Source organism: Globicephala melas, chromosome 6, assembly GCF_963455315.2.
Source record: "Globicephala melas chromosome 6, mGloMel1.2, whole genome shotgun sequence".
Lineage (NCBI taxonomy): Eukaryota > Metazoa > Chordata > Mammalia > Artiodactyla > Delphinidae > Globicephala > Globicephala melas.
Window position 1 is genome coordinate 80,170,652 of NC_083319.1, and position 21,545 is coordinate 80,192,196.

At 39.3% G+C, this 21,545-nt stretch overlaps 1 protein-coding gene across 1 annotated transcript in view; it reads right to left on the reverse strand.

The window, feature by feature from the left end:
• Window positions 1-2,356: 2,356 nt before the first annotated feature.
• Window positions 2,357-21,545, reverse strand: part of APTX (aprataxin) — a 70,978-nt gene continuing 51,789 nt past the window's right edge. Inside the window, exon 10 of the mRNA XM_060301030.1 lies at window positions 2,357-2,446. The gene's annotated coding sequence lies outside the window, so the exon portion shown is untranslated. The remainder of the gene's footprint in view (window positions 2,447-21,545) is intronic.

The following is a 21,545-nucleotide window of genomic DNA, read 5'->3' on the forward strand; positions in this document are numbered from 1 at the left end:
AACAACTTTAGGCCAATAAATTTGACAGTTTAGATAAAATGGACAAACTCCTAGAAAAACAAACCTTATCAAAACTGATATAGGAAAAAACATAAAATCTGAATAATGCTTTAACCATTAAAGAAACCGAATCTATCATTTTAAAATCTTTCCACAGAGGAATCTCCATATCTAGTTGGTTTCACTGATGAATTCTTCCATTTAAGGAAGAAGAAACAGCAATACTAAGAACACCTCTATCAGAGAAGACAATCTACAAATTAATGAATTTATCAAATTTACCAGTAAACAAGGTCAATATATAACAAAAATAAAATACCAAAAATAAACCATAAGAAAATAAGATTTGAAAAATGATATAATAGTAACTCTCATCTCCCCCCTCCCCAATATAGCTCAGATTTAATTTCTTTAAATAATTATCTGATGATAAATTTAACACCTTGGAGGAAGTCATAAAGTCTATATTTAAATAACTGAACTCCTGTTTATCCAACATACATGAATACATGCATGTCTTCCTTTTAGACAGGGCTTCAAGGAAACCCAACATTCCAGGTGCCACAATATTTCCAGGTATATCTGCCTGAGTTTTGCGAGAGAAGAAAGGAAGGTAAATCATACAGCTGGTACAATCCACAAGCTCACCTTCAGTTTATTTTCAAGGAGAACCCTTGTTTCCAAAGGACACTGATTCTGTAAGGAGACCTTCTTGGGCCTGGTTGGAGAACCTCTAAGAAATGTAGACAAAAGTGCAAGGGCCAGAGGTCAAGAAGCCTGGCTGGTGAGCCTCTGAATTTGATGGAGAGCCTGCTCTCAAGACTGTTAACAGTCCCCTCCCACCACTGCATCAGTGACTGTTTGGAAAAATGATTATAACAAGTATAACAAAGTGCTATTAATGCCCTTAATAGGTAATGAACATACAAATATCAATCCAAAAGACCTCTAAGACCCAAAATACAAGTGGGCAACAATCCTGAACAGAGTTTACAGAAAAAAATATTAATACAAACGTTCAATAACCACCTGAAAAGTGTTTGCCTGGGGTAGAAATCAAAATTAAAATGAGTTATCTGTCTTGTCAAACATATTAGCAGAGATTTTTTTAAATAATAATTTTTACACACAAAAAGAGAGATGGGCACCCTCGTATCTACTGGTTGGTATGTTAATATGTCTTCAAAACTGTAGAAGCCTAACAGTAAAAAAGAAATCCAAACAAAGCTAATTCTAATCTAAATGCTATAAAGAAACAAATGCTGTGGGGATGGGGGTTGATATGTCCTAGCCCACCTCCTGTCTAAGTAAGTTGAAATAGCTCTTACTTGAAATAAGTACTGCCCTCCAGCTATAGCATATAGGAAGACTACTAACTTCCTTTATGCTGTTGACCTGGCTGTTCAATCATGAATCAAGGAATGACCTTAAAAGAGAGCAAATCTACTGGAAAACTATGTTAGAAAAAAGAGTTTGGTAGAACATATTTCAACATTCAGATTTACAATGTACTCTCAGTATACCTCTCTACCACACACGCGTGCACACACACACACACACACACACACAAATACATACCCACCCACCCCCCACACACATTCACACTCACACACATTCACTCATACTCACATATTACATGCACACATAGTTTCTGAAACTGTTTCTTCCCTTTATTTTCAAAACTTTTCAAAACATACCTCCTCTCAATCCTCTAACTTCTTTTTTATTTGTGGGATCTTTGTTCCTTGACCAGGGATTAAACCCGGGCCACCGCAGTGAAAGCACCAAGAGTCCTAACCACTGGACCGCTTGGGAATTCCCTCAATACTCTAACCTCTTTTCGGCCACTTTCCCCTCTCTGCCAGCTAGTTTTCCTCTGTCTGCCCCTTAAATACCCCCAAAGGTTCAGATCCTTGCCTTTCTTCTCTTTAAGGTTTACACCTTCTTGCTGAGTGGTCTCAGATTCTACTATTGCTTCAAGAACTATCTCTATCCCAACAACTTCCAAATCCATGTCTCCAAACCTGCATGAACTTTCTTCACAAACTACTAGATCTATATAGTTCTTGTATTGCCTTCAAATGTACACATCTAAAATGGAATTTTCCTTTCTTATTCCACCTCGTCTACTTTTTATCCTATTATTTATTCATTCATTCACTGATCCAACAAATAGTTACCAAGGGTCAGCGATTATTGACCACTCATTTTTCCAAGCTAGACACTTGAGAATCCACCTTCATTATTCTCAGCCCTTCTCCTGCTCAGGTCAACCATGTATTCTAACTCAGATAGGTCTCTTAGATTTAGCCCTTTCCTTCATCTCCACCAACACTTTAGCCCCAGTCCTCCTCACCTCTTACCAGGATGCCTGCAGCAACCTCCTATATGTTTTCCCTGCTGGTGAAGTCGGTCCATTTTCCACACAGTTGGCAGAATTATATTCCTAAAAAAAAAAAAATCAGGTCATGTCACTCCCTGTTCTTAAAAGCCTTCATAGCCCATAGCAATGGGGTCTGTGGACCAGATGCATGGGAATCAGCTGGGGAGCTCATTAAGCTATTGCTTTCTGAGCCCCAGAGTGACTGCATCCATCTCCTTGGAGAGGAGGCCTAAGGATCCCCACTTTTAATGAGCTCCCCAGGTGATTCTTGTGCCCGCAAAAGGTGGAGACAAGTTCCTTAGGCAGCAATGCAAGGTCCTCCACCCTCTGGGCCCGGCTGATCTGAGTTCCTTCCTCTCTATACTGTGCACCCTACACGTCAGTCACACTGAACTTGTTGCTCTTGCCTAGACACTTCAGGCTCTCCCAGACGTCCACACCTTTCTCTGTATGCCACTCCTCTGCCTCCTTCATCTCCTTTAGCAAAGCCTGGTTTTTCTTTCTCTGTGAATCCTTCCCTGGCCACCACTCTCTGTTCCATCAGAATCGTCTCTTCCTCATTTGTTCTTCCTAGCCTTTTCCTCACACCTTCATCGTGTCCAGGCACTAGCCCTGCTGAATCATAATTTATCTGTTTATGTGGTGGTCTCCCAAATAGCCTACGACCTAATGGTATTATCTGGCAAATTTAAAAATCTTTATAAATGCCTAATGGACTGATTGATTAATTAATTAACTTCATGCACTAGGTCCATTAGTTTATTTTGCCTGGTATTCATTATGGCAGGCTCACGGGATTCAGCTCTGTCTACAATCTACAGTACTATTAGAAAAAAACTAAAGTTTTTTCGTGATCGGGAAAAACCACCATTAACATGTAAACCAGGCAAGCCTCTGGAATTTAAAGGTTCTAACCCTATAACAAGTTAGATCACCAGAAAACTCCCTATTTTAGCCACCCACATTCCTCATAGAATTATAATTTGATGTAATGCTCTACTGTCACTGCGATGGTTAATTTTCTGGGTCAACTTGACTGGGCCTTGGGGGTGCCCAGACATTTGGACAAACATTATTCTGGGTGTGTCTGTGAGGGTGTTTCTGGATGAGATTAACATTTGAATTGGAAGACTGAGTAAAGCAGATTGCCCTCCTCAATGTGGGTGGGTCTCATCCAATCAACTGAAGAACTTAGAACAAGAAGGCTGAGTAAGAGGGAATTCCTTCTGCCTGAGTATTTAAGTTGGGACACTTGCCTTTTCCTGCCTTCGGACTCAGACTGAAACATCAGCTCTCCTTGGGTCTAGAGCCTGCCTGCTTTCAGACTGGAATTTACACCATCAGCTTTCTTGATTCTCAGGCCTTTGTACTCAGGCTGAAACTACATGTTGGCTTTCCTGGGTCTCCAGCTTGCCACATGCAGATCTTGAGACCTCTCGGCCTCCATAATCACATGAACAAATTCCTTATACTAAATGTTTGTTTTATATACACATCCTATTGGTTCTGTTTTTCTGAAGAGCCTTAATACAGTCATCAAGTGGCCATTTTGAAAGATGTTTCTATATTCTCCCCCGTTGAAAACCTTGTCTATTATGTTAAGTGCTCCACTGAAACGGTTAAACACAACGTGAGTGTGCTGCTGATGTCCAAATGTATATCACTTCCCTGAGCTCCACACTCATGTATCCCACTGTCCACTTCACATCTCAACTGAGTTGTCTCATAAATAACTCAAATTGAACATGTCCAGAACAGAACTCCTATTTTTGCTCCCCAAACCAGCTTATGCCCAGTCTTCATTATCTCAAAAGATGGACCCTCATTGATCCATGTGCTCAGGCCAAAAACTTAAAGCAATCTCAATCCACTCTTTCTCTCACTTCCTTCATGCAGCTGATCAGCAAGTCTTGTTGATTCTACTTGAATCTGAACACTTAATACCATTTCCACCAGCTTCCTCCTGGACCAGCCACCATCATCTCTCACCCAGACTTTTCCCACAGCCTCCCAATTGGTCTCTGCTTCCACTCTTGCCTCCTGCAATGTTCTATTCTCCATACAGTAGCCAGTGGGAACTAGAATTAGACACTTTAAAAGATGACATAACTCCCTGCTCAAAACTTCCCAACAGTTCCCCAATCACACTTGAGGAAAAAATCCAAATCTCTACGAAGCCATACATGGCTACTTTCTCTAGCTTCATCTCCTACCAGTCCCCTGCCACTTGCCCCACCACTGCTATTTCCCCCACCCCACTATGTGCAGATCTTCTCCAGTATCACTGGTCGTTTCTCAAATATATCAAGTTTTTTCCTACCTATGGGCCTTGGAGCCTGCTGTTCCCTCTCCTGAAATGGTCTTTGCAGAGCTCACTCCCTCTCCTCATTCAGGTATCTGTTCGGATACCATCTTCTCTGACGGACCTTTCTTCTCCTGACTTCCTAGCATGATCTACCACATTAATTCACTTTATTTGCCTTCGGAGCATTCACCTACTATCTGATGGTACTTTATTTACTTGTTTGTTGACTCTCTCTCTTCAATAAACTATAAACCTCATAAGGTCAGAGAATTTGTTTTTCTTGTATATCTTCATATCCATGGTGTCTGGAACACATATGTACACAATAAATAAATAAATAAATGGGTGGATTCTTCTTAGTATGTAGTACCAAAAAACATTCAATATTTGCAAACTGATACGTATCCTCTTATGAGACACAGAAATCATATGATTCATCATGTTTCCCTTTTTCTTAACTTCCAAGAAGCCCAATTCTTAATTTTGTACTCAAGCCCAACAATTTACCTTAAATTGGGTTTCCTTTTTAATTATCTCTCCATTACATGAATCTTGATCTTTTATCATTATTTCAACATTTTATAGAGCTATCTTTTTTGTGTTTTTTTTATAGAGCTATCTTTTATTATAAACCATCTCGATTCCTTTGTGTAGGCAGACTATAAAAATCAATACATACTTGTCCTCTGTTGTTTTTTTGATTCATGTGTGTTAATACTATCTCTCTAACATGACTAAGTTTCTTGAAAGCTGACCTATATATAACTGTCCTTCATATGCCCTCAAGCACATATCAAGGGGTAGAACTTATATTTGCTCAATAACATTCTTTTTTTTTTCCTTTTAGGTCCTAAGACTCTTCTTTTTAAATTATTTTTATGGGAGTATAGTTGATTTGTGTACAGCAAAGTGAATCTGCTTCAATAATATTCATAATGTACTGACTTCTTCACTCATTGATTTATCAACAGCACAACCACACTTTGGTTACAAGTGAATAAGCTAGGGTCTAGAGAAAATTGTCATTTCCCTTTCAGAAAGTGGACAAAAATTTGTTAGAAGTGAGAGAGCAGGAGTTATGTTATATAAAAGAGAACTTGACTTGGTAAGCTGGACTGGGAGGACATCACAGGCACAGCTAAGCCTGACACAAAGTTTAGTGGCAGAAAACCTAGAAGAGGTGAAAGGTTCTCCAAGAAAATGCCCTGGTAAACCTGGTGGAGGGGAAGTGAAGTAAGGGAAGGAAAGAAATTTGAGGATGCCTGGAGGTGGGCCTTGAAGAAAGGTGAAGGTATTGATCCAAATCTTGCTAGAGAAATAATGAAGACCCCTTGGCAGAGTGGAGGGGGTTGAGGGGAGGCGGGATCAATTTGGGATTAAAGGGATGGAAACAGTAAAGGCACTGCTTGAGAACTACCTGGAGGTGGGAACCCTAGAGACAACCCTGTGGGATGTCTGATGTCTAGACTGAGGTTATAGAGACAAGACAGAAAAAAGAGAGAGAGGGAGATGTAAAGTTCTGATAGAAATCTGGCAGGACTGCCCCCTCACCATTAATTCTTGATGTTCAGCAAAAAGCCCAGCACTAAACATGAAGGCCAGCGGGCAGGAGTAGATGCTGGCATGGTGGATGCAGCAACTGTCCCCACTGGCATCTTTCCAGCCCCCAGGCACTCCACATCTTCACAAAACTCTTTGGGAGCAGCTGCAGTGCTAGACAAGGTTTTAAGTTTCTAGGTATTTCTGTGTAGGTATTTCCCCGCCCCCGCAACATACCTCCAGAATCTACAACTTGCATTCCTCACACCAGGAGAGGGCCCAAGACCCTCCCCATTAAATAGGATGGAAAAAACAAAAATGAAAAGCAGACACCCCATATCCATAGCTTCTGTTTCAGCACCCAGAGTCTTCTACTGGATACTCTGCTCAAACTTTAATGTCTACATCGAGGCCCAGAAATAGCAGGGACAAAATGTGAAGTTTCATCTGAAAATTGTGCCAAATAACTGCATGTTAATCAGAGTAACTTATATAATATGCCAGAGTTTTGTGGGGGTTTTAATGCTCTCAAAATACAGTTATCTGATGCTGAGACACTTACCTATTCCAGAGCAGGAAACAGATGGTAGCTAGTTTCAACATGTGAGGGAGAGCACTTTTGCTCAGAGGACTTTTTGCCCTAACATTGGACCAGACCTAGAACCACTGGCATATTCAAAATCCCCTGTGAACATTCATTAAATGATGCATTATTAACCCCACCAAGAAATCAGGCTACCCTGATGCAAAAGCTGAGAGGTCACTCATAAATCTAATGGAATAAATTCACAATAAATCTTAGGAGAAATGGTCCACTAGCAGCTTCCACTCCCCCCATATCTATAGCGGCACAGCCAGACCCATACAAGATCCACTCCATCATCAACGCATGTGTTCGCTGAACACTTACTATCTTCCAAGCACTATGTTTACATCATCATCTCATGTAAGCCTTCCAAGAACCCTGCAAGGTAAGTACCACTATCACCCCATTTCACAGATGAGGAAACTCATCAAGATTAAGCCCTCACCCAGTTGGTGGAGCTGGCATTTGGACCCATGTGTCCTCACTCAAGAGCTCCCATTCTTAGCATTTAAAGCTACACTGTCTCCCAAGTGATGGCACAGGGTCAATAAGGAGAGATGCCAAAATGAGGTACATCGTCCCTCACAACTGCCTCTAAAGAGAAAGAAGCGGTTGCAACTGAACAGGGGAAATGGAGTTCACGTCAGACGCAGAGGAGATGGGACCTCTTAAAGCTCTAAGTACAACTCTTAATACAAGTGGCTTTGTTTGTTGAATTAAACTACAGTATCAGCTGATAAAGTATTGCATCAATGGTTTTCACTTAAAGCAGTTTATAACATTTGAAGTTTCCTCCTAAAAAACAAATATTTGGGCTTAAGAAAACACCTTCCAAATGATTTCTGGGGAGATGAAACATTTGAAAAGACTTTACCAATTGATCTCAATGCAGAGATACTTTTAAAAACAAAAACTCTAAGCCCTGGGTCTCAGCTCCCTGCAGAACACACAAACACACACACACACACACACACACACCATATTCATCACACACACCTACTACACAAACAATGCACTTACACCACACGCAAACATACACACACACGACACACACACTTATCACCAAAAAATATACCATAAATACACACACATACACCACACACACATATATATAATATATAGCCAACACACAAACCACACATCCACCACATATATGCACATATACTACAAGACACCCATGCCACAGAAATCACACACACACTCCACACACTAGCAGTAAAGTGGCATGTGCTATTTGTATTTGTGATCCCCTTTCTGCATCCATTTATGGTGTAACTGCACCTTTCATTTTCAATTTGAAGTGTACAGCTCTGTAGGGACAATTGTTTTAAATTTGAGAATGCCTGAATTAAATAACAATTTTAATTAATTTTATAGTCAAAAATGTAGTTCAGGGACTTCCCTGGCGGTCCAGTGGTTAAGACTCCATGCTTCCACTGCAGGGGGTGTGGGTTGGATCCCTGGTCTGAGAACTAAGATCCTGCATGCTGCGCGGTGCAACTGGAAAAAAAAATGCAGTTTACACTAGCAGAAAAAAAAAGTATGGGGCTTCAAACATTATGCTCTTAAGCCTACTGAGTCACTGTAATTTTAAAATTTTGAATCTGCCATTAGTGGGAGAAAGGAAATCTATTTTGTAATCTGGCACATTCTTATGATGAGTCTCTTACTGTGACTCATGCCATAGGTGCCCTGTGCAAATGTAAAAGAAAATAACCAGATTAATATGTGAGAAGAATTTCAATGATGGGAGAGAGGCTGTTGGGGTGAATCAAGCCTTTCCCACCCTTCACTGACTTGGAGCCCCTCAGAGTGCCCACATCAGGTTAAAACAATCTCACAGAGTTGAGAAGAACTTCATAGCACACCAGCAGAACAAAAGAGAGGATTTTTCAACTTGCCCTGACCTACACTACTCCCTTTGTCCACTGAAGAACACTCTCTTAAACCTAACAGACTATCCTCTATTTCTTTTATTCTCCTAATTAAAAACCTTATGGCTAAACGCAAGTGGCCTCAACTGCCTTCAAGCATAGCATAGCCCTGGGGTGAGGGGCAGGGGTGTGACTGGTGGAGAGAGAAAAGAAGGAAGTCAAGCCATGTACGCACTGTTATATTTAAAGAAGATAACCAACAAGGACCTACTGTATAGCACAGGGAACTCTGCTCAATATTCTGTAATAACTTAAATGGGAAAAGAATTTGAAAAAGAATAGATACCTATACATGTATAACTGAATCACTTTGCCATACACCTGAAACTAACACACTATTGTTAATCAACTATACTCCAGGTACTTCCCTGGTGGTCCAGTGGTAAAGAATCCGCCTTCCAATGCAGGGGACACGGGTTCGATCCCCGGTCAGGGAACTAAGATCCCACATGTCGCAGGGCAACTAAGCCCACAGGCCACAACTACTGAGCTCGCGTGCCTCAACTAGAGAAAGAAAACCCGCACACCACAACTAGAGAGAAGGCCGCACGCTACAATGAGAGATCCCACATGCCTCAGTGAAGATCCCACGTGCCGCAACTAACACACACAACACAGCCAAAAAATAAAATAAAATAAATGTTTTTTTAATTCTTTTTTAAAAAAACCTTTAAAAAAAACCCTTATACTCCAATATAAAATAAAATTTAAAAAAAAAGAAGAAAGAAGTCAAGGAAGTGAATTAATGGGAGATGAGGCTCAGTGGGTTCCTCTATGAGTGGGTTTCTCAGAGGAAGGGTGGGAGTGAAGGAGGTGGGAAGAGCATAGGGCTGAGGAAAGTGGGTGATGCACATAACTCAGAAGTGTGTGCCTAATTCTCAATGTTAACATGTGCCAAATAAGCTTACACTAAATACATTTTGTACATTGACTTAATGAGTTTGGTTTACTTTGCAATTTGGGGTTATCTATGATCATGTAATTATCTCACCCTATGCATTGTGTTTAAGTTTCAGGTTTCAGGGGGCAAAACCGTTGAGAACTTTTTTTTTTTTTTGGCCGCACCGAGCGGCATGTGGAATCTTAGTTCCCTACCAGGGATCGAACCATGCCCCTTGCAGTGGAAGCACAGTCTTAAATAACTACTGTATCGCCAGGGAAGTCCCAGAGAACTTTTTCTTTAATTTACTATTGTAGAAGAAATGAGGAATACGTTTTTATATAAATGTTGGTTGCAATTCGCCTTTAAGGAAGGTCTTTGAAGTTTACTGTGAATCATTACGACACTGAACAATTCATTGTTTCTCTTCCTAAAAACCACTTTAAAATAATATAATTTATATAAACAACATAATTTATCTAAACGATAGTTCGTAAGTGCCAGAGACAATAATTAAACAAAGGGTTTATTGTGTGCTACAGGAAAGGAACTAACAGGATTTTTTTAGGACTAAAAATGTTCTTATCTTCTCCCTGGGTGTCAGGAGCTGGAGGATAGTTCAATCAAGGCAAATGCATCTGTCTTGGAGACTTTTCTTGAACCTTCAAAATCTAGCTAACAAGCACTTTACTGCTAAGTTGACTTCTATTATTAAGTGGGAAAAATGTATTTCTGTTATCATAATTTTCTTTCTTTCTAAAGATTTATGTGTTTTTCTAACAACCCAGTTGACATAATCTGAAAATAACACATTTTCAAGGCACAGATAATTTCCATGCTCTGTAATCCATCACAGGGCATTAAACTTAGAGAACAATTTCCTTCATTTAAAAAAATTCACATATCCCTGAATAGAAAAACAGAAAACGAGAAATCAAGCCTCTTACAAATATAGATATGTTTTAGGATGAAGTCAGGGATATCCAATATTACAACTATTATTTAATATTGCCTTGAATATTTTGGCAAATGGGAGTGGGAAGAAGGCAATAAAAAGCAACAAGTATAACTATCAGAAAGAAGAAAGAATTATCACATGATACTCTATCTAGAAACTTTGGGAAATCAATCAGAACTAATTAGAACTAATCAGACTATTCACTAAGGGGCTAGTTATGAAACAAATTACTAACTTTCCTTTATATTAGCAATAGACCAAAAATGTGATGAAAAATATAAATCGCACTCCAAGTGCAACAGGATCTCATTATACATAAAGAATAACCACTAGGAATAAACTTAAGAAGAAATGTGGAGGATATAGATTGAAAGAAAATTACAAAACTATGCTGTAAGTCATAAAGGAAGATTTGAATCAAATTGTTTCCAGGGAAGTGCAAGAGCCGTAAGACCGAAGTCCACCCAGGCCCACTGAGACCCCATTCAAGACCAAAACCAGTGACTTAGTGACACCCAAACCTAGAAAACTAGGCTTCCTGCAGGATTCTAGTCATCAGTCATTGGACAATGGGGAAGACACTATGTCAAAGGCATCACCAGGTTCATCTGTCACCATATTTTAGTGGTAATGAGATTTCACACACACAAAAATACAATCAAGTGGAGTTGGACTATCTCCACGGATTGCCAGGTTTCCTGGGGTAGGACTGTGTTACTCTATATTAGCAAAAGTAATGCTTACCACTGTAAAGAAAGATAAGCCCACTTTCTCAATAGCCAAACAAAATGAAAACTACTTTCTTGCTTATTTAGAAGTCCAATCAGCCTGGGATAAGGAAAAAGGAGAGAAGCCAGGTTGATGAAGGCCCTTGCCATCTTCAACACATGAATTTTCGGGTTGCCCTGAACATCAAAGTCCCACCAGCAGATGGGAGAAAATGGAGAAGAATATTGTTTATAAGCCAGCTCTGAATGAGGTGCCCTTCACTTCTGCTCATATTCCGTAGCTACAACTCAGTCTCATGGCCAACCTAACTGCAAGGGAGCCCAGGAAGGGGGCTCGCACTGCTTCCCTACCCCAATTAAAAGAACGGACAATTGGGTTTATTCCATAGGCAAAGAAAGAGCTGCCCAATTGCTGATATCTTCTTCATATAACTGGAGCTTCCCCTTTAAACAGTTAATTTTTTAATTTTACACATATTGATGCATAACAATTTTTCTGTTTCAACAGAGGGGGCAATAATGAAACTTTTCCTATGGCTCAGGAGCTTGATGATGTATATCAGCTCTCCTCCTGGGACTGTGGTCAGGAACTCTTGAGGAATTACTGATAGTTTCCCTCTATACTAAAATGCTCTAGATCACTATCTTTTTTTTTTAAACCCTTGGGTCATTTGAAATGTCTTTTCTGAATCCTTCCTCCGAACAGAATGGCACCTGTCACTTCTTGCTGCTGTCATCACACAGGTTTCTAGCAGTTCATTTCCCCTCTAATGTCCTACTTCTACTAAGGATTTATAATAAGATAAAAAAAAATTGAGTGTGAAGTAAAAGCAAAAAGTTGGCTCAGACTGAGGCCCACTCCTGAGTAAAGATTGTGAATTTCTATCACCCGGACCTGCTAGCCTTGACTTTTGTTATCCAATATCTTTTTGAAATTTTTTCTTCCAAGTTTTTACTGCTTTTAGCAGTTACAAAAAACCAAGTATGTTGGTTTAGGATATGATCCTAGAAAAGAAAACAAAATTATGCCTCAAAGAGAATCACTTTACAAATAGTTCTAACTGTGAAGAAAACTAAATAATAAAAAATAACAAAACTAGAATAGTAAGTAACAAGGAGAGAGGTCTGCAATATATTGTTAGGTAGGAAAAAAAACAAGCTGCAAAACAGCATTTAGAGTGTAACCCCATTTTTGTTAAAAAAAAAAAGGCGTATTTTTGTACATGCATAGAAAAACCTTAAGGAATGTGGAGTCATTTTCTCTAAGGTGTGGGAGTGGTGGCAAATTTTACTTACAATGCCATTTATTTATGTGTTTTATATTTTATAAGAAGCAGATTTTTTGTAAGCATAAAAAACAGTAAAGATGTTAAAATTCACACTGTCTTCTCAGAGTATAAGCTCCTGGAAGTCATGGATGACAGATAAGCACTCCTCTATATACTGCCTACTGCCACAAATAAGGGGATTCTTAATAAACACTAATATAAACACTGATCTTTATAGACTAAAAATACAAACTAGAGTCTTGAGCTCAGAGTCGATCTCATAGACCAGGCAGGCTCCAGGAAAGTGCTGATGACTTTCCCCTTGGAACACTTCTGCCTGGAAACCTGCTGGAGACCATAGTAAGCAGAGTTTCAAGAGCCCATCAAAGGAGCTTATGCTAACCAGAGCCACACTCTAACCTATACTAGAATCATGATGAAAATGTACTCAGCTGGGAAAAAAACTCTGGATAACTACACTGTGTTATAAAGGTTTTCCAGAATCTACTTCACAAAACATTGATCATTTAGTGTGTGAAACCAACATGCACATAGTAGGCTTTTGCCTCTTGGTGTATACTGAGGGGATCCCACAAGACACCTTCTGCCCAGCACTTTCTCTCTACCCTGCATGAAACTCTATAAGACATTCACAAGAATTAAGGCATGAACTCCAGAATACTCCAGTTTAAATGAAAATACATTTGCTAGGAAAGTAATGTATCAGTAAGCTATTGCCCCCAGAATGCTGCTTAACAGATTGACCCCAAACCAAGGGGCATGCACCAAGAAGCATTTGTTCTCGTGTTCATAAATCTTCAGGTGTGATGGGACAGCTCAGCCTCATGCCGTGGGTGTGTGTGTTCGTTCAGGCAGCTATGCTCCACATGCCATGATTCTTCTGGGAATAGTTTTCATACTTAGTCTTAAAAGGAGGACACTAAGGAAATAGGACAGGAGGAAGGGGGGAAATGGGGTCTAAAAATACGTAGCACTCTGGACATTGCCTATGAGGTAGGAAAGGCTGGGGGAGGTGCCACAGGAGAGGTTTCTGGAAGAGAACATAATAAAACAGAACACCCTCATGAATGAAATTCACTGATGAAAATTCAGAAATGAAGAAAAACAAGATAAGACAGCAGGAAGACATAGATTTATGAGTGTAAAAGAAAACGACAGAGAAAGACAAGTTTTAAGAAACCTGTACATAGAAGTAAAACTGTTCAAGCACAATGTGTTTCTCCATTTGAAACTAGCATTTCTTTTTTTTTTTTTTTTTTCCGTTACGCAGGCCTCTCACTGCTGTGGCCTCTCCTGTTGCGGGACACAGGCTCCGGACACACAGGCTCAGCGGCATGTGGGATCTTCCTGGACCGGGGCACGAACTCGTGTCCCCTGCATCGGCAGGCAGACTCTCAACCACTGCGCCACCAGGGAAGCCCTGAAACTAGCATTTCTTGTATGGCCATCCCTGATTCATAATCTGAAAGAGGTTGCAAACCGCTATGAGAATATCTCTGTAAGAATCCTTTCTACAAGAAAAACAAGTGTGCAAGTGTGTATGTGTATGTGTGTACAGGTTTTTTTAAATATAATTTTATTATTTTTTATACAGCAGGTTCTCAATAGTTATCTATTTTATACATATTAGTGCATACATGTCAATCCCAATCTCCCAATTCATCCCACCAACACCACCACACCCCGGCTTACCACATCAGTGTGCATATGTTTGTTCTCTACATCTGTGTCTCTATTTCTGCCTTGCAAGTGGGTTCATCTGTACCATTTTTCTAGATTCCACATATATGCGTTAATATACGATATTTGTTTTTCTCTTTCTGACTTACTTCACTCTGTATGACAGTCTCTAGGTCCATCCACGTCTCTACAAATGACCCAATTTCATTCCTTTGTATGGCTGAGTAATACTCCATTGTATATACATAACACATCTTTATCCATTGGTCTGTTGATGGGCATTTAAGTTGCTTCCATGACCTGGCTATTGTAAATAGTGCTGCAATGAACATTGGGGTGCATTTGTCTTTTTGAATTATGGTTTTCTCTGGGTATAGGCCTAGTAGTGGGATTGCTGGGTCATATGGTAATTCTATATTTAGTTTTTTAAGGAACCTCCATACTGTTCTCCATAGTGGCTGTATCAATTTACATTCCCACAAACAGTGCAAGAGGGTTCCCTTTTCTCCATACCCTCTAAAGCATTTGTTGTTTGTAATTTTCTGATGATGCCCATTCTAACTGGTGTGAGTTTTGATGTAGTTTTGATTTGCATTTCTCTAATAATTAGTGATGTTGAGCAGCTTTTCATGTGCTTCTTGGCCATCTGTATGTCTTCTTTGCAGAAATGTCTATTTAGGTCTTCTGCCCATTTTTTCATTGAGTTGTTTGTTTTTTTGATATTGAGCTGCATGAGCTGTTTATATATTTTGGAGATTAATCTTTTTTAACATCTTTATTGGAGTATAATTGCTTTACAATGGTGTGTTAGTTTCTGCTTTATAATAAAGTGAATCAGCTATACATATACATATAACCCCATATCTCCTCCCTCTTGCATCTCCCTCCCATCCTCCCTATCCCACCCCTCTAGGTAGTCACAAAACACCGAGCTGATCTCCCTGTGCTATGCAGCTGCTTCCCACTAGTTACCTATTTTACATTTGGTAGTGTATATATGTCCATGCCACTCACTTCGTCCCAGCTTACCCTTCCCCTCCCCATGTCCTCAAGTCCATTCTCTATGTCTGTGTCTTTATTCCTGTCCTTCCCCTAGGTTCTTCAGAACCAATTTTTTTTTTATATACATGTGGTAGCATATGGTGTTTGTTTTTCTCTTTCTAACTTACTTCACTCTGTATGACTGACTCTAGGTCCATCCACCTCACTACAAATAACTCAATTTCGTTTCTTTTTATAGCTGAGAAATGTTCCGCTGTATATATGTGCCACAACTTTATTCATTCATCTGTCAATGGACACTTAGGTTGCTTCCATGCCCTGCCTATTGTAAACAGAGCTGCAATGAACATTTCAGTACACGACTCTTTTTGAATTATGGTTTTCTCAGGGTATATGCCCAGTAGTGGGATTGTTGGGTCATATGGTAGTTCTATTTTTAGTTTTTTAAGGAACTTCCATAATGTTCTCCATAGTGGTTCTATCAGTTTATATTCCCACCAACAGTGCAAGAGGGTTCCCTTTTCTTCACACCCTCTCCAGCATTTATTGTTTGTAGATTTTTTGATGATGGCCATTCTGACTGGTGTGAGGTGATAACTCACTGTAGTCTTGATTTGCATTTCTCTAATGATTAGTGACGTTGAGCATCCTTTCATGTGTTTGATGGCAATCTGTATATCTTCTTTGGAGAAATGTCTATTTAGGTCTTCTGCCCATTTTTGGATTGGGTTTTTTGTTTTCTTGATATTGAGTTGCACGAGCTGCTTGTAAATTTTGGAGATTAATCCTTTGTCAGTTGCTTCGCTTGCAAATATTTTCTCCCATTCTGAGGGTTGTCTTTTCCTCTTGTTTATGGTTTCCTTTGCTGTGCAAAAGCTTTTAAGTTTCATTAGGTCCCATTTGTTTATTTTTGTTTTTATTTCCATTTCTCTAGGAGGTGGGTCAAAAAGGATTTTGCTGTGATTTATGTCATAGAGTGTTCTGCCTATGTTTTCCTCTAAGAGTTTTATAGTGTCTGGCCATAAATTTTGGTCTTTAATCCATTTTGAGTATATTTTTGTGTATGGTGTTAGGGAGTGTTCTAATTTCATTCTTTTACATGTAGCCATCCAGTTTTCCCAGCACCACTTATTGAAGAAACTCTCTTTTCTCCATTGTATATTCTTGCCTCCTTTATCAAAAATAAGGTGGCCATAGGTGCGTGGGTTTATCTCTGGGCTTTCTATCCTGTTCCATTGATCTATCTTTCTGTTTTTGTGCCAGTACCATATTGTCTTGATTACTGTAGCTTTGTAGTATAGTCTGAAGTCAGGAAGTCTGATTCCTCCAGCTCCGTTTTTTTCCCTCAAGATTGCTTTGGCTATTTGGGGTCTTTTGTGTCTCCATACAAATTTAAGATTTTTTCTTCTAGTTCTGTAAAAAATGCCATTGGTAATTTGATAGGGATTGCATTGAAACTGTAGATTGCTTTGTGTAGTATAGTCATTATCACAATATTGATTCTTCCAATCCAAGAACATGGTATATCTCTACATCTGTTTCTGTCATCTTTGATTTCTTTCATCAGTGTCTTACACTTTTCTGAGTACAGATCTTTTACCTCCTTAGGTAGGTTTATTCCTAGGTATTTTATTCTTTTTGTTGCAATGGTGAATGGGATTGTTTCCTTAATTTCATTTTCTGATCTTCCGTTGTTAGCGTATAGGAATGCAAGGTATTTCTGTGCATTAATTTTGTATCCTGCAACTTTACCAAATACATTGATGAGCTCTGCTAGTTTTCTGGTGGCATCTTTAGGATTATCTATGTATAGAACTACGTCATCTGCAAACAGTGACTGTTTTACTTCTTCTCTTCCAATTTGTATTCCTTTCATTTCTTTTTCTTCTCTGATTGCCATGGCTAGGACTTCCAAAACTATGTTGAATAATAGTGGCAAGGGTGGACATCCTTGTCTTCTTTCCTAGTTTAGAGGAAATGCTTTCAGTTTTTCGCCATTGAGAGTGATGTTTGCTGTGGGTTTGTTGAATATGGCCTTTATTATGTTGAGGTAGGTTCCCTCTATGCCCACTCTCTGGAGAGTTTTTATCATAAATGCATGTTGAATTTTGTCAAAAGATTTTTCTGCATCTATCGAGATGATCATATGGTTTTTATTCTTCAGTTTGTTAATATGGTGTATCACATTGATTGATTTGCATATACTGAAGAATCCTTGCATCCCTTGGATAAATTCCACTTGATCATGGTGTATGATCCTTTTAATGTGTTGTTGGATTCTGTTTGCCAGTACTTTGTTGAGGATTTTTGCATCTATATTCATCAATGATATTGGTCTGTAATTTTCTTTTTTTGTAGTATGTTTGTCTGGATTTTGTATCAGGGTGATGGTGGCCTCGTAGAATGAGTTTGGGAGTGTTCCTTCCTCTGCAATTTTTTGGAAGAGTCTGAGAAGGATGGCTGTTAGCTCTTCTCTAAATGTTTGATAGAATTCCCCTGTGAAGCCATCTGGTACTGGAGTTTTGTTTGTTGGAAGATTTTTAATCACAGTTTCAATTTCATTACTTGTGATTGGTCTGCTCATATTTTCTATTTCTTCCTGCTTCAGTCTTGGAAGGTTATACCATTCTAAGAATTTGTCCATTTCTTCCAGTTTGCCCATTTTATTGGCACAGAGTTGCTTGTAGTAGTCTCTTATGATGCTTTGTATTTCTGCGGTGTCCATTGTAACTTCTTTTTCATTTCTAATTTTATTGATTTGAGTCCTGTCCCTCTTTTTCTTGATGAGTCTGGCTAAAGGTTTATCAATTTTGTTTATCTTCTCAAAGAACCAGCTTTTCATTGTATTGATCTTTGCTATTGTTTTCTTTGTTTCTATTTCATTTATTTCTGCTCTGATGTTTATGATTTCTTTCCTTCTACTAACTTCGGGTTTTCTTTGTTCTTCTTTCTGTAGTTCCTTTAAATGTAAAGTTAGATTCTTTATTTAAGATTTTTCTTGTTTCTTGAGGTAGGGTTGTATTGCTATAAATTTCCCCCTTGAACTGCTTTTGCTTATCCCATAGGTTTTGGATCGTAGTGTTTTTGTTGTCATTTGTCTCTAGGTATTTTTTGATTTCCTCTTTGATTTCTTCAGTGATCTCTTAGTTGTTTAGTAATGTATTGTTTAGCCTCCATGTGTTTGTGTTTTTTACATTTTTTCCCTGTAACTGAGTTCTAATCCTATAGCATTGTTGTCAGAAAAGATGTCTGATATGATTTCAATTTTCTTAAATTAACAGAGGCTTGATTTGTGACCCAGGATGTGATCTATCCTGAAGAATGTTCCATGTGCACTTGAGAAGAAAGTGTAATCTGCTGTTTTCAGATGAAATGTCCTATAAATATCAATTAAATCTATCTGGTCTATTGTGTCATTTAAAGCTTGTGTTTCCTTATTAAGTTTCTGTCTGGATGATCTGTCCGTTGGTGTAAGGGAGGTGTTAAAGCCCCCTATCATTAGTGTGTTACTGTGAATTTCCTCTTTTATAGCTGTTAGCATTTGCCTTATGTATTGAAGTGTTCCTATGTTGGGTGCATATATATTTACAACTGTTATATCTTCTTCCTGATCATTATGTAGTGTCCTTCCTTGTCACTTTTAACATTCTTTATTTTAAAGTCTATTTTATCTGATATGAGTATTGCTACTCCAGCTTACTTTTGATTTCCATTTGCATGGAATATCTTTTTCCATCCCCTCACTTTCAGTCTGTATGTGTCCCTAGGTCTGAAGTGGACCTCTGGTAGACAGCATATATATGGGTCTTGTTTTTGTATCCATTCAGTGAGCCTGTGTCTTTTGGTTGGAGCATTTAATCCATTCACATTTAAGGTAATTATCGATATGTATGTTCTTATGACCATTTTCTTAACTGTTTTGGGTTTGTTTTTGTAGGTCCTTTTCTTCTCTTGTGTTTCCCACTTAGAGAAGTTCCTTTAGCATTTGTTGTAGAGCTGGTTTGGCAGTGTTGAATTCTCTTAGCTTTTGCTTGTTTGTAAAGCTTTTGATTTCTCCATCGCATCTGAATGAGATCCTTGCCAGACAGAGTATCTTGGTTGTAGGTTCTTCCCTTTCATCACTTTAAATATATCATGCCACTCATGCCACTCCCTTCTGGCTTGTAGAGTTTCTGCTGAGAAATCAGCTGTTAACATTATGGGAGTTCCCTTGTATGTTATTTGTCATTTTTCCCTTGTTGCTCTTAATAATTTTTGCCTTTACTTTTTGTTAATTTGATTACTATGTTTCTTGGCATGTTTCTCCTTGGGTTTATCCTGCCTGTGACTCTCTGCGCTTCCTAGACTTGGGTGGCTATTTCCTTTCCCATGTCAGGGCAATTTTCGATTATAATCTCTTCAAATATTTTCTCGGGTCCTTTCTCTCTCTCTTCTCCTTCTGGGACCCCTATAATGCAAATGTTGGTGCATTTAATGTTGTCCCAGAGGTCTCTTAGGCTGTTTTCATTTCATTGTTTTTTCTTTATTCTGTTCCGCAGCAGTGAATGCCACCATTCTGTCTTCCAGGTCACTTATCTGTTCTTCTGCCTCAGTTATTCTGCTATTGATTCCTTCTAGTGTATTTTTCATTTCAGTTATTGTATTGTTCAACTCTGTTTGTTATTTAATTCTTATAGGTGTTTGTTCTTTAATTCTTCTAGGTCTTCGTTAAACATTTCTTGCATCTTCTTGATCTTTGCCTCCATTCTTTTTCCAAGGTCCTGGATCATAATCATTATTCGGAATTCTATTTCTGGAAGGCTGCCTATCTCCGCTTCATTTAATTGTTTCTCTGGGGTTTATCTTGTTCCTTGACCTGGTACATAGTCTTCTGACTTTTCATTTTGTCTATCTTTGTGTGAATGTGATTTTCATTCCACAGGCTGCAGGATTGTAGTTATTCTTGCTTCTGCTTTCTGCCCTCTAGTGGATGAGGCTATCTAAGGGCTTGTGCAAGCTTCCTGATGGGAGGGACTAGTGGTGGGTAGAGCTGGGTGTTGCTCTGTTTGGCAGCGATCAGTAAAACTTTAATCCGCTTGTCTGCTGATGGGTGGGGCTGAGTTTCCTCCCTGTTGGTTGTTTGGCCTGAGGCGACCCAGCACTGGAGGCTACAGGCTCTTTAGTGAGGCTAATGGCGGACTCCAGGAGGGCTCACGCCAAGGAGTACTTCCCAGAGCTTGTGCTGCCAGTGTCCTTGTCCCCACAGTGAGCCACAGCCATGCCCCACCTCTGCAAGAGACCCTCCAACACTAGCAGGTAGGTCTGGTTCAGTCTCCTATGGGAGACTGAACACACTACTTTGTGTGTGCCCTCCAAGAGTGGAGTCTCTATTTCCCCCAGTCCTGTCGAAGTCCTGCAATCAAATCCTACTAGCCTTCAAAGTCTGATTCTCTGGGAATTCTTCCTCCTGTTGCCAGACCCCCAGGTTGGGAAGCCTGATGTGGGGCTCAGAACCTTCACTCCAGAGGGTAGACTTCTGTGGTATAATTGTTCTCCAGTTTGTGAGTCACCCACCCAGTGGTTACGGGATTTGATTTTATTGTGACTGTGCCCCTCTTACCATCTCATTGCAGCTTCTCCTTTGTCTTTGGATGTGGGGTATCTTTTTTGGTGAGTTCCAGTGTCTTCCTGCTGATGACTGTTCAGCAGTTAGCTGTGATTCCAGTGCTCTCACAAGGGGGAATGAGTGCATGTCCTTCTACTGTGCCATCTTGAACCAATCTCTAAGTGGCAAGATGTACAGTTTTTTTTAAACAGAGCAGATCAGAAACTTCCTAGAATTTGAGCCTTGAATATAAGGATACAAGACTGAAAACAGTACGAGCTCACTCACCATTCTGGTTGCCCTGAGGAGGCTATGTCATGATTACTGCTTCCCATTCTTAGAGTTGCTCCATATTCCTGACCCCTCTGAAGGACCCCTCTTCCACATTTCCTTCAACTCTGTGAACCATCCTTTAATCCTATCAATAAATATATTTTTTGCTTAGATTAGTTTTAAATTGATTTCAAATTTTAAATCAAATAATTGAAATCAAAGAATTGTACCAGGTACTGGTCCCTTTCCTGTGTTTATCCTCAAAGGAGACGAGAGAGAAGGACAGAGAGCTAAAGATGCCTTGAAGCAAATAACAAGGAATGCCATCACTCAAGAATCTAGTATCCAAAATCATTTCATGAAAATCACTATTACTATGGCAACTCTTCAATGTGCATTCAGTG